Here is a 14,141-nt window from a genome sequence, read left to right as displayed (position 1 = left end):
TTGGTTCTTAACATTTTAGTTCCCTTGTTACTCTCCAAGCTTCTTCTCGTATGTTAGAACTAGGAAAACGCAATGGTTCTACACTTTCAGCCTTCAAGGAGTACTGTCACCATTTTTGGAAGGCGAATTTACACTGCCATACAAATCTCCTGCATACAGAGACGGCCCTGAGCAAGTGCGAAGCTCAGCAAATGCTGATATTTTATTTTGGTATCAAAATCGATTTTCCCATAGCGCACCTAACGACATCGACACTAGCTTGAAGTCAGGCTACAGTACTAATTCTGATGACTTCACGCAGCAGTCTGGCTAGTTGTGAGGACGTCAGGTATCAAAACTTCCAAAATGGCCGTTTGTGGGTCACCGACGGAGCCACGGTGCGGAGCGCGGTCTTGGAAACGTCGCGATATCTTGTGCGAGCACGCGACGAGGCGCTCATACCATGTTGTGATGTCCGGGGTACAGTAGGAACCGAAACTAGCTTTTAAAAACACGCTGTAATTACTTCTTAGGGTGCACTCACGCTTACCAGTACATCTTCTAGGCTCTTGAGGGCTTGGCATTTCACTTGACGCAAAAAAAAAAAAAAAAGCGGCGACTGAAAATTTTCGCGTCAGTATTCCTTTAAATGGAATTTTTCGAGGAGCTCGTTTCTTTGTTAGACACAACCAGATGAATCCAACAGGCAGTTAGGACAGGGAAAGCATAGATGACGTTAAGTGTCTTAACTGTACACTCTTAATCAAATCCTGGTTAAATGCTGGCTATATCCAGGAAACTAGGTGAAAAATGTCCGGTTTCCTGGCTATGTCTAGCACTTTAAGCGGGACCTCATTAATAGTGTGGCGTAATAATTATGACGTGACTTGATTATTACTCTACAGTTAGAAACAACAATTAATGTCGCCTATGCTATGACATTGATAAATTACTGGCCCCGAGTTGAGAAAGTCAGCCGCGTGAACATCAGCTCCTTCACACGAGTAAACGCTCACCTGTTAACATTTTACCTAGATGTGCATGCTCTTCCGCAGATAATGGGGTCCCGTTATCTATCGCGAGCTCTCGTTCTCTCGTCTGACCACCTAGCATTATATTTGCCTTCTACATATTCATCTCGAACCCTGATTCAACGTTCTCTCGGTTCAGGTCTGCAATCGTATTTGCTATTCTGCGCCGTCAGCGCGATGTCGTCTGAAAACCGTAAGTTGCCGAAATATTTTCCGTGCCTCGTTAACCTTTGCAAATCTACTCGCTTAAGTGCTTCTTCTAAACATGCAGTGAATAACAGTGTGAAGATTGCATCTCCTTGCCTGACACCTTTCTCGATCGGGATTTTCCTGTTTTTCTTGAGCAGGAGCTGTGGAATCTTCATATATTGGATATATGTTATTCACGTGTGCGTCAAGTACTCCTTGCCGTAGAAATGGCTCCATAAGTGCTGGTATCTATACTGAGTCGAATGCCTTTTCGTGATCTATGAATGCCATATAAAGGATTTTTCCTTATTTATTTATTTTTTGTATTCGGCATATTCGCCAATAACTTGGACGATCAGATGGAGGTACCCTTTTCTGGAGCCAGCTTGTTGTCTTGGTGAACTGAAGTCAAGCGCGTCTCTTATCCCGTTCGAAATTAAACACGCTTTAATTATAAACATTCAGTTATCCTCCTTGGAGGTACAGTGGTTACGGTGTTCGAATGCTGACCCGGAGGTCGCGGGTTCGAACCTGGCTGTGGCCGTCGCATTTCGATGGAGGCGAAATGCTAAATGCCCGTGTATAGTGTGCGATGTCAGTGCACGTTAAAGAACACCAGGTGGTCGAAATTTCCGGAGCCCTACACTACGGCGTCTCTCATAATCATATCGTGGTTCTGCCACGTAAAACGCCAGATATTATTATTATTATTATTATTATTATTATTATTATTATTATTATTATTATTATTATTATTATTATTATTATTATTATGTGCCGGGCCTAGTCCTCCAAGCCACTGTCTGGCTTTGACAGGCCTGTTATCTGTTTTGGACAACTCAAGATGACAATAAAGATTATTATTATTATTATTATTATTATTATTATTATTATTATTATTATTATTATTATTATTATTATTATTATTATTATTATTATTATTATTATTATTATAAACATTCACCTGGCAGCATGCGCTTGTGTGTCTGTTTTTCGTCGCCCCCATTTTTTCGACTGCGTTGTAAATTCAAGAATACAACTTGAAACTGCGTAATCGAATACCGCAACAAAGTCATGTCTGCTTGACAGAAATTTCCAAACCAGCGTAATATCAGAGGCTGTTGTTCTTAAAATTTTGCTACTTAATACACTGACGCTTTAGGCATAAGAGTCTCCTCCTGTGAGTTCTGGGCGATCCTAGGTAGTACAACGGTTTAGTCCTTATCCGAAGTTTTGGACGGTTACCTCCAAAGTGTCGCAAAAGTCTTATGATTTCTGCCATGAGATTACGATGAAGACTGATACGAAGTTCTCTTTGTACAGCTATCCACGGGCATGCATATACTGATGCCCTGTGCGCAACACTTTATGCCGTGCACCTAAAAGCAGCTGTAAATTGTCGTGAGCTACTTTTTCGCACATAATATTTTCTTACACGTTACGTCAGGTGTAATAACCGTAATTAACAAAAATTTCAACACTGCACATGGATAACCATGTTTATACTTGGTTAAAAGGGGACAAAGCCAAGCAGGGTACTTTAGACCACAGTGACAAGGATATTAAGGGGAGAGGCTAACTGCGTTATGTTAACGCGATAGGGTTAAAGAACCCGTGTAGAAGAAAATGCGGCGTCGGTTTAGTTTCAAGGTTTCGCTTTGAAATTAAATTGATTTGACCGAATTTCATCGGTCACATGGCTGGCAGTGATCGCAGCGTCAATCTTCTATATATGGTATAATTTTAGAACGGGCTCAAAGCACATGGCGACACCGTTGCCGTAATACACTGCGCATCATCGCAAGCCTGTTCTGCGGAATTCTGCAAAGTGGCGTAAGGATTGAGAAAGGGTAGTTGACAACCACCCCTTTGTAGCCAGAAGCCACATAGTAGTCCCTACGGATATTTTAGAACGAAAGCTTCTTAGTTGCCGAAAAATTCGTCCCGGTCCGGGAATCGAACCTGGGACCAACACCTTTCCGGGAAGTCGCTCTACCAATTCAGCCAACCAGGAAGCTATAGCAATTGGCAGCGCGAAGGCGCATTCATCGACATCTCGAAGCATTTGGACACTGCACGCCATGCTGCAGCACTAATAATAATAATTGTTGGGGTTTAACGTCCCAAAACCACGATATGATTATGAGGGATGCCGTATAGTGGAGGGCTCCGGAAAATTTTGACCATCCGGGGTTCTTTAATGCACCTAAATCTAAGTACACGCGCCTCAAGCATTTGTGCCGCACCGAAAATGCGGCCGCCGAGGCCGAGATTCGATCCCGCGACCTTCGGATCCGCGGTCGAGCACCATAACCACTTGAGCAAAGCAGTGCACGAGCCGTCGTCTGTATCTGTCTCAGCCTCGCTTCCCTCTAGAGTGAAGCCTAATCTCATCTTCTCCAAATATCAGTTTCCGCACGAGCGCTCGCGTTTCCCGCCGCCAGACGCCACCGAGCCGGTTGTTTTGTTTTACGTCTTTTCATTTGGGTACCGATATTTTTCTTCTCTGTCTCTTTCCTGTCGTTCATTAGCACGACTGCCGCAGTGTTGACACAGCGTCGCATAGAGTACCAGCGCACCGACTGTATAATATATACACACACGTGCCGGTCGGGCAGACGGCGCGTGGCAGATGGACGCTTATACACGTCTGCACAGGGTTAACTGACCTACAGACAGCATAGACGGCGGGAAAAAATACGACTGTTTCACACGCGCAAGAAATACACTGAACGTAAGAAAGATGGCCAGAACAAAAATTTCAAAATATTTCGACGTGCGCACTATAATCCAATTTTTAGGGGAAACAAAAAATATCACAGATGTACTAGAGCTGATCAATTTTTTCAGCGTTATTATCAACCATTATTCAATATGCCTTAGGGGCCTATTGAAGGGAATTGAGTAAGGGGGGCATCAGTATGTACAAAACTCAGTGCAGAATTTTTTGAGGAAACATAACTGTTGCAGTTAAGTGTGCGGCGGTCAAGAGACAATTTATAGTGATTTATTATCGGCTGTGACAATATCTTAGCAAACATTTATGTTGTGTGGGGACATTTCATTTGTGCGAATTTGTAGCCCGGCTGATATTGTTTAAAAATTAACAGGAATAATACATCCCAAGGTATCTGAGTGGATATCGTCTCAAATTAGATTAGATATAGGATAATCCATCACGAGGCAGCCGAGCCGATATAGTTCCAAATTAACTTGACTAGATTGTGAACTAGGTCCCCGTATTGGGAGCCGAAACGTCAGTAAATAATTTGTTCTTTTTGTTCGGTGTATATTTTCGCGTTTACAATTAACTTGCATAACCGATCCCGCGATATCTGAGCGGATATTGCTTCGAGTGACGTCAGATTTTCCACTATAGTCTATCTGACGGATGTTGTCTCTAGTAAACGTGGATGATCGAACACAAGTTTGCAGAAGGGTTGAAAGGTGGGCTAGTTGGTATAGGTTCATACTGAAATATTGGCATCGCAAACTAACGGGACACAGAAGGGCTTCTGCGCTTGTCTGTGTTCCCTTCCCCTTCTGTGTCCCGTTAGTTTGCGCTGCCAATATTTCAGTACGAACACAAGATACCCGAGTGCCTGTTGTTGCAAATTCCCTCCTGGAATTCAACGTAAATTATACGGGAAGGTGATATTTCCATCGAACTCAGATTGCACAGCACAAAATATCCGAGAAGAAAGAGTTTAGGATTCACTCGGACAATTCAACGTAAAACTGTGTGATGTCTAAGCACATACTGTTTCAAATGAACCCGAATAGGACAATAGGATTAAAGAGATAGTAAAGTGAAACAATGAATTTACTTACACTGATACATTGTACTCTGAAAACTCTGATGTCGTTAATTTCCCCACCGCTGGTCTTTCAGTACTGGAGAAAATGAAGATCAAAGTTTGATTTTTAAATTTCGCGTAGAAATCTCCGCGCTCGACGTCACGGATTTCAAAGCGTATTTTTCGTATTTTGGCGACGTTGGCTCAACTGAAATTTCCTGAAACTTGGTATCTCCAGTATATGGCCCTCTCAGAGAGGACAATGTACTTTATTTTCCTTTATTACTTACGTACTTCATTTATGTACTTTATTACTTTATTTTTACCCGATTAGGAACTACGTAATACCTAGTAGACGCCGTCAAAATCTATGACATCACGGCGTTTGGAGTGGGAACTACAATGTTCAAGAAAATTGGGGTGGCGTCGCCACCCGAATTTTATTTTGGCGCGTTTTCTCGCTTATATATACCAATCGTCTTCTTGCTGCAAACGCGATGATTTTTGGAATTATGAATGAGTAATTTACTAATATATGAAAAAGATTGTTTTTCTATTTAGTGTCCTATGTCCCTTTAACTGGTCTGTGTGCATGCAGTGTCGTAGCGCTTATAGGTTAATGAACTTTGGGTATCAATACATATGTCGTCGCGACCATTACCTTCGTTTCCCAGGCCTTATCGTATCAAAGTACGTGCGACAGGGAATGCCAGCACCTGTCGTTAGAGATTCCGGGTATTGGTTCGTAAGAAATGACGCAACGATGGGAGAAGTCAGACGCAAGAAGCGCATTCCGAGTACGACGAACTTGCACCGTTATCGTCAATTATAACGCTTACGTTTACGTCCCGCCTCGAAAATGAACGAGGGTGAAATGGCGGTAAGGAGTTTCGAGTACGCGAATGAGAACCGCGTCCCGCGTGAGTGCGTTGATCTCAAGTAACGTTAATGTTGCGTGGGAAGGGACACCTGGAGGAAAAGACCTTCGCTATATATCCGCGGTTCTGTTCTCAACTCAAAGCGTTCGAATGAGCACATCGTATATATATGCAGCACTTGCCGTAATAGCCTTAGTATCGGGTGCCGTTAATTCGGTCGAAGCACATTCGCTTTGAGAAAACCGTTCGCAGTTTCGAGAAGAATTCGTTGGATTGCGGATTCGCTACAGTGGCAACCAATCTACGAGAAAGTACGGCAGTAGTGAAGTTAAGTGTAGCGGACGCGAAGAACTAACAGCGCAGCTACACACGGTGTACAACACACACTGAAGCCCTACATTGGACGGTAAGGTGAGTATACCGTCACACGTACGCCCAACGTGCGATGACGCGCGTTCATCCCTACGTTTACGTCATTTCCTTTTGTTATAGCTCTCACGACGTATGTAAGCTCGACGCAGTTTATACAAAATTGTACGAACTGTGCTTCTCGCTCGTAGCAAGTGTGTGGACTATGAAAGACGCTACTAAGATAACCCACTTCTATAATTTTTTCTCAAAGAACCGGAACTGACGTCACCGACATTAGCGTCACGTCATGACGGAGACTGAAGATGTGCCGATGTTTAGGACTAAGGCTGTAGGTATAACAAACGAGGTGTAGCAAATCTAAAGGTCCCTGGTTCGTTCCCGCGTTTCGGCGCCAATCTATGTAACAAACGAGGACCCGTGGTCGTAGCTGTAGAATATGTGTTTACTACATAAGGGCTAGCCCGCAATCCCTGTAACTTTCTTTTCGTCTCTCGCGCCTCCCCCAAGCCCGATCCCCACTTCTTTATTTTCTACAGTAGGTATGCGCTCTCGTCGCTCACATGGTTGTGTTATCAAGAGTGGTGCGCTTGTAATGTGGAAAGCCTTAGTGATCGTACGAACAGAAACAGCCACCGTGATGTCATTTGTGACGTCATAATGCATCCACCAACGGAGACATATATAAGCTGTACATAATCCGTAGGGACACTTATCGCTGCACGATGTGTGGTGCAATTTGCACGGCACTTTTCACTGTTTAACAAGGTTTACAGCGTTCGATAATTAATTTAACGGAAAAGACTCGAAGGCTTAATATGCTGAGCAATCCTTGAAGGTGGGATTCGGTATGTGGAGTTCATTACACCGACGATATTACACAGTCTTTTGCAGCTTTATTGTCTTAAAATAGCCAAGTACGCAGCAAACAGCGACTTGTATATTGCAGCTCGATTGTGTTTATCCAGCATGGTTACGAGATCCAGCTGCAAAAATCATAGCGCCGGAGCCACATTATAGTCTGAAAAGTCTGTCGGCGGAACGCGTTGATCTTTTGAGCCTTTTGAGCCGGTTGTCTGCTGACGTGACGCACCGACTGCAGTGAAATAACATTCCGGCTTTCCCGCTTGAAACACGCAGAAATTTCACATCACGCACAATGGAAGCACCGTTCCACGGCCGGCGGGCACTCGGCCAATAGTGTTGTGTTTTGGAACTTACTCGGTGCTTGCAGGGATAGTGTGCTTGCAGCGCTGATGTTCTCCATACTGTATACGATTATATGCTGCTACGAAACTCAACTAACGCAGCCTGGAATTGGTTATTAAACAAAAACTGCACAGCGAACTTAAACAAACGACTGCGCATTCTAGTTCACCACTGATGCCCATGGATATCCACTATTTTTTTATTTATTTCATCTGTGAAACGCAGAACAGTCACTATTGGTTAACCAAAAAAAAAAATGTATGTCGCTGGGAGTGACAGTCAATTAGCAGAATCGCGATGCTGCATCGCGCACAGTTCTTTTTATCGCACTAATAACGAAAAAAACAAAAACATGAAGCATTGACGCACAGAAATGTCTGTTCATAGTTAAGCTCATATATTTTCAGAGGCCGCAGTGACTGTTTTCTTATTTAAGCAATTAATGTCCGCAATCCTTCGCCCATCTAACAATGCCATATTAAAGAGTGAATGCCGTGTACGCCGACTATAGCAAACAGTTATGACAGCCCGCGTCTGACAGCTGCCGTGTTTCACACCGTTTCCGCGCACATACTTCGCAGCAGAAAATCAAAGTATACAAAAGAGCCACGATTCACTAAATAGGCAATATGATTTTTTTTTTTTTGTACAGGGGAATCGGAAAACATAAAATGAAACGTCGGGGTTTATGGCGCAACCACTAAGCGATACGCGACTGCGATTGCGTGTGTCCCTCGACACGATAAAGAACGTTTTGCTGCATACGCTTGAGTGATGATCGCACTATATATATATATATATATATATATATATATATATATATATATATATATATATATATATATATATATATATATATATATATATATATATATATATGCCTTATTCACTTTTGGTGCATGCATGCGTGGCATCACAAGAATTAGACGAGGGTCAACATGGCGATGGTAATAATAATCAATCAATCAATCAATCAATCAATCATTTATTTAACGTGCCCAGGAACAACCGTGAGGTCTTTGTGCAGGCGCACGCAAAAATAAAATCAATAAAAATAAACAACACAATACAGACAGTCTTCAGAAATAAAAAGAGCAAAAACACGTAGACAAAGAGAAATGAACACTAAAGGGGAGGAGTAAAATAAGACAATATGAGAAATATTGAAGGGGAATAAAAAATTAGATTGCACATATACAACTATGCGGAAAGACGGAGAAGGGAAGACTTTGTACACTGTGCCATACTATGTCAAAACAGTGCAAAGCTCGGATAAAAACAGTGATTGTGGACTATGAAAAACGTCAAGATCAAGAAAATTAATATTATAAAGACTTTGTATTCTGTGAACGGTAGAGTGTTGGAAGAAGCAGGCGGGTACATGAAACGGTCTGTTCTCTCTGGTTAACTTACGCGGAATTCGAAAATTAACACAATTGAGAAGTACAGGGCAGGATATGAAACCGTGGACTAGCTTGTAGAGAAATAAGAGATCAGAACGATTCCGTCGGCAGTGAAGTGATGGCAGTGATAATGACTCAGCAGTATTTGAACGAGATCCAGAGTCATTTTTAGCAAAGCGATGGTTATATATGCTGAGGAATTTTTTCTGGACTCGTTCAATGGTGTTACCGCTGGATTGAGCAATGCCATTCCATATCACGGACGCATACTCAAGTTGCGGAAGACATATTGCCGTGTACAATTTGTGTAGGGCCATGGGAGACCTGAATTCTCGAGATATTCTACAAACACATCCGAGAGAACGAAGGCCCCGCATAGCAGCACGCTTAACGTGAGAAGAAAAGTTTAACGCGCTGTCAACAACAACACCAAGATCACTGATTTCATAAACCTTGCATAACGGCACATAATTGACAAAGTATTGAAATGACACGCTAGATGTTTTGCGAGTGATAGACATGAATTTTGTCTTTGCGGTATTTAGAGAAAGGTTATTGCCGTTGCACCATTCGGAAAAAGAACACAAATCTGACTGCAACAAGCGACAGTCGTTAACTGAATGAATTTCCTTAAATATCTTGATGTCATCGGCATACAAGAGGAAAGAAGAATTACGAATGGCAAAAGAAACATCATTAACGTAAATTAAAAATAGGAGTGGGCCTAATACCGACCCTTGAGGGACCCCACTAGTCACTTTATACAAAGAAGACGTTTGGCCATTTACGGCTACATAACAATATCTATTGAGCAGATAGCTCTGCAGGAGATTCACAACTGACAAGTCAACATCAAAGTGCGCAAGCTTAACCATAATCAGCGTGTGGCTGACTACGTCAAAAGCCTTGCTCAGGTCACAGTAAATTACGTCAACCTGTCCTCTCTGAGAAATAGGTGTGGAGGTCTGCGTCATGAAACTAGCAAGATTTGTGGTAGTTGAGCGGCCAGCGAGAAAACCATGTTGATTAGGAATCAATGAGTTTTTCACACTAAAAGACAATATGTCGTGAAGAGCCAGCTCGAAGATCTTTGATGTGGCACATAGTAGAGAAATCGGGCGATAATTAGAAACATCTGTCTTAGAGCCCGACTTAAATACTGGGAAAACACGAGCAGTTTTCCACATGCTAGGAAATGTGGAAGTGTCCAGGCAGTTATTAAATATCGCAGTCAGTACTGGGACAAATATAGTACCATATGCTTTTAGTATGGCGGAGGGGATGCCATCTGGGCCACATGATAAGCATGGTTTTAAGCGCTTAATGCATTCGCTGATAAGATTTTCATCCAGCGACAAAGCACTGGATGAGCTAACTGCCTTGGGCTGTTGTCTGATATCAGTGCTGGAGTCTGAGGCCTTATAAACGGATGAGAAATGTGTGGCAAAACAGTCAGCGACGGCATGCACTTCTACCCCATTTGAGTCTAGTAGTCTGAAGGACTCTCCGCTTTTGCTAGACCGTTTACGCACATACTTCCAAAACTCAGCCGGCCTGTCAGAGGCACTTTTTTCTAAGAATTGAATGTACGAACTATGATCCCGTTTATATCGGCGTTTAGAGAGAGTTCGAAAAAAGCTGAACTCTTCCTTCCACTCGCTGGATGGAGAACATTTAGATTTCCTGTGTGCGTGATCTTTATGCTTCAGTGCACTGATAAGTTCAGATGAGAACCAGTGGGGATATTTACGTTGTTTAGGTGTATACTGGGGAATAAAATTAAGCATGCTGCTCAGTACAAGCTCCGTAAACCGATCAACCTGGTCATCAACATTAGGTTTGTCAGTAACCTGTGACCACTCAACGGTGGACAAGTGATGATAGAGGCCCGTGTAATCACCTCGCTTGAACGCAAATCTTGGAGATTTGTTTACGTAACTGCTGTAGCTCGTTGTTTCGGCTGATGCAGATAATCTTACGTTAAGTGGTGGGTGGAATTTGTCCGGACGTACAAGAGAGATGTTGGAGCGGGAAACTTCAAGGGGTTGATCGTTTGGCACACACAGGTCTAAGACGTTGCCACTGGAATTGACGACTGAATTATGTTGCACTAGGGAATTAAATGCCAGAAAGTCCAAGAGCAGGCTGCACTTTTTCTCTGTGAAATGATTGTAATGAGAAAAGGTAAGCGTGCTCCAGTCAATTCCAGGTGCATTGAAATCCCCAAGAACAATAATTCTGTGCCCACTATGAGAAGATATCACAAGTTCAATAGAAGACATGACATCGTGAAACGAGGCAGGGGAAATGCTGGGCGGTAAATAGAAGCATCCAATCAACAATTTTTCACGGCGCTCAAGGTTGATTTCTAGCCAGATCGATTCTTCGATAGTTTCTAGGTCTTTCCGTCTAACGGATTTCAGTGAATTGTCAATGGCAATCAGCACGCCACCGCCTTTCTGTTTGGTTTCACTGAAATCTCGGTCACGGCGGAAGGTGGTGTAAGTCGGGGGAAAAAAGTCCGATGAGAGAATTTCAGTGCCGAGCCAGGTTTCAGAAATAGCGATAATAGGAAAACAAGACGAAAGAACATTAGAGAAAAACTCCAGTGTCTTGGTACGCAGACCCCGAGCATTTTGGTAGAATATGTCTACGTTACACGGCACTTTCGTTTCCAGTCACTTGCTCAGAGGGATGAAGCATGTCATCGCGCAGCTCCCCACGAAATGGCTTGAAGAGGCATCCGAGGGGCCACATCGGAGGGTCATTCAGGCGTTGTAGCGTTTCCTCGTCAACTTCGATATAGAATGAAGAATATGACTGGAATCTTGTTTGAAGTCGCCGGCAGGAAATGGGAGACATATCGAATGAAGCAATATGTTTTTTGATGTCAGCAGCAGTGGTGTCCGGGCTCAGCTTCGTAACAAAAATGGCCTTTGGCCGTTGTGGCCGTTGTGGCCGCTGAGCTACAGATATAGTGGATGTCTTCAATGCTCCAAACGAGGCGGGTTTCTTCTTTCTTACACCCTCAGTTACCGCTGCAGAAGAGGCTGTCGCAGGCATCACACTGACACGCTCGGACGTGTCTACGTCACATGGCGGCGAATTCGAAGATGAAAGAATTTTGGACAGAGGTTGTTCAGAGTACGCAGGTTGCTTGGAGGTCACAGATCGGCCAACGGTCACCTGCTCTGGAGGGATCACAGGTGCCTTCACTGACACGGCGGCCGTGCGGCGCGTCAGCTCCTCACGCAGGAAGCGGACCTCTGCACGAAGGGAGGCGACCACACGGGCTTGTTGTTCAACACCGCGGGAATGATCCTTGCGGAGGCGCTCGTTTTCTTCGTGTAGTTGGGATACCTCGTCGCTGAGGAACGAGATTCCCTCCAACGCGTCGAGGAGGAGGCGGCGCAGCCCGGCGAGCTCACCACCCGTAGGGGCACACGTGGAGAGGGAACCGGTTTGAGAGCAGCTGCAGGGCTCATCGCTGCACGCCGCCGAGTTGTCTTCGTTAGGCTTACCAGAAGAACTGCTCAGATCACATAAATTGCAGCAAAATGAGCGCGATCCAGACTTCAGAAGTTGCAGCTCTTCATCAGGCCAGGTTACACACTTCGCATGAACACGTTTAGAACAACTTTCACAGCGGAAAAACTGCTGCTTACCGAAAACGGGCAGGAGCATAGCAAGCATGCATCCCGACTGGGAGCCATGGTGACTGGGAGCCATAATAATAATAGTAATAATAATAATAATAATAACAATAATAATAATAATAATAATAATAATAATAATAATAATAATAATAATAATAATAATAATAATAATAATAATAATAATAATAATAATAATCAATCAAACGTTTATTTAATGTGTCCAGGAACAACCGTGAGGTCTTTGTACTGGCGCACGAAAAAAAAAACAATAACAAAGGCAAACATTCATAATAAAATATCAGGGATAAAAACGTTATAAAATTGCACATATACAACTATGCGCAGGCAGAAAAAAAAATGTCAACAGTGTACGAGGCTATGTAAGTACAGTGCAAAGCTCGGAGCAGAAAAATGACTGGGAGCTGTGAAAAACATCGAGCTCCAAAAAGTAAGCATTGTAAAGACGTTGTATCCTGCCAATGGTCGAATGTTCACAGAGGCAGGCGGTTACATGAAAAGGTCTATTCTCTCTGGTCAGCTTACGTGGAATTCGGAAATTAAGACAGTTGAGCAGTACAGGGCAGGATATGATACCATGCACAAGCTTGTAAAGAAATAACAGATCAGCGCGATTTCGTCGGCAGCAAAGTGATGGCAATGATAATAATCCAGCAGCGTTAGAACGAGATCCAGAGTCATTTCTAGCGAAACGATGGTTGTAAATGCTTAGGAATTTTTTCTGGACTCGCTCAATGGCGTTGCTGCTGGAATTAGGAATGCCATTCCAGATCACAGATGCATACTCTAGTTGAGGAAGACATAGCGCGGTGTACAATTTTCGAAGGGCACAGGAGAACGGAATTCTCTAGACATTCTGCAAACACAGCCTAGGGTGCGAAGACCCCGCAAAGCAACACGCTTAGCGTGAGCAGAAAAGTGTAAGGTGCTATCAAAAAGAACACCTAGATCATTGATCTCACATACCTTACACAACGACACAGAATTGACAGAATATAAAAATGGCACACTAGATGTTTTTCGAGTGAAACTCATTACCTTGGTTTTTGAAATATTTAGGGAGAGGTTATTGCTCCTGCACCATTCAGAAAAAGAACACAAATCAGATTGCAGCAAGCGACAATCGATAACTGAATGAATTTCCTTAATATCTTTATGTCATCGGCATACAAAAGGAAAGAAGAATTCCGAATGACAGAAGAAACATCATTAACATAAATTAAAAAGAGGAGTGGGCCCAGTACCGACCCTTGAGGAACCCCACTAGTAGCTTTATACAAAGAGGACGTTTGGCCATTAACGGCAACAGTAACATAATCTATCAAGAAGATAGCTATGGAGGAGATTCACAATTGAAGAATCAACATCAAAGTGTGCAAGTTTATCCACAAGCAGCGAATGGCTGACAACATGAAAAGCTTTGCTAAGGTCACAGTAAATAGCGTCAACCTGTCCTCTCTGCGAAATAGGCGTGGAGACTTGCATCATGAAACTGGCAAGATTAGTGACAGTTGAGCGGCCAGCGAGAAACCCATGCTGATTCACAATCAATGAATTTTTTACATCAAAAGACAACATTTTGTGAAGAGCAAGCTCAAAGATTTTGGATGCG

The 14,141-nt window shown here is 43.2% G+C and overlaps 1 protein-coding gene across 1 annotated transcript in view; it reads right to left on the bottom strand.

Annotated features, from left to right (window-relative positions):
* Nucleotides 1-14,141, bottom strand: part of LOC119402027 (ubiquitin-like modifier-activating enzyme 1) — a 70,035-nt gene that overhangs the window by 41,743 nt on the left and 14,151 nt on the right. The window lies entirely within an intron of this gene.

Source organism: Rhipicephalus sanguineus, chromosome 8, assembly GCF_013339695.2.
Source record: "Rhipicephalus sanguineus isolate Rsan-2018 chromosome 8, BIME_Rsan_1.4, whole genome shotgun sequence".
In the NCBI taxonomy this organism is placed as follows: domain Eukaryota; kingdom Metazoa; phylum Arthropoda; class Arachnida; order Ixodida; family Ixodidae; genus Rhipicephalus; species Rhipicephalus sanguineus.
The sequence above is the reverse complement of the archived record's forward strand: the minus strand, read 5'-3'. Positions and strand labels throughout refer to the sequence as shown.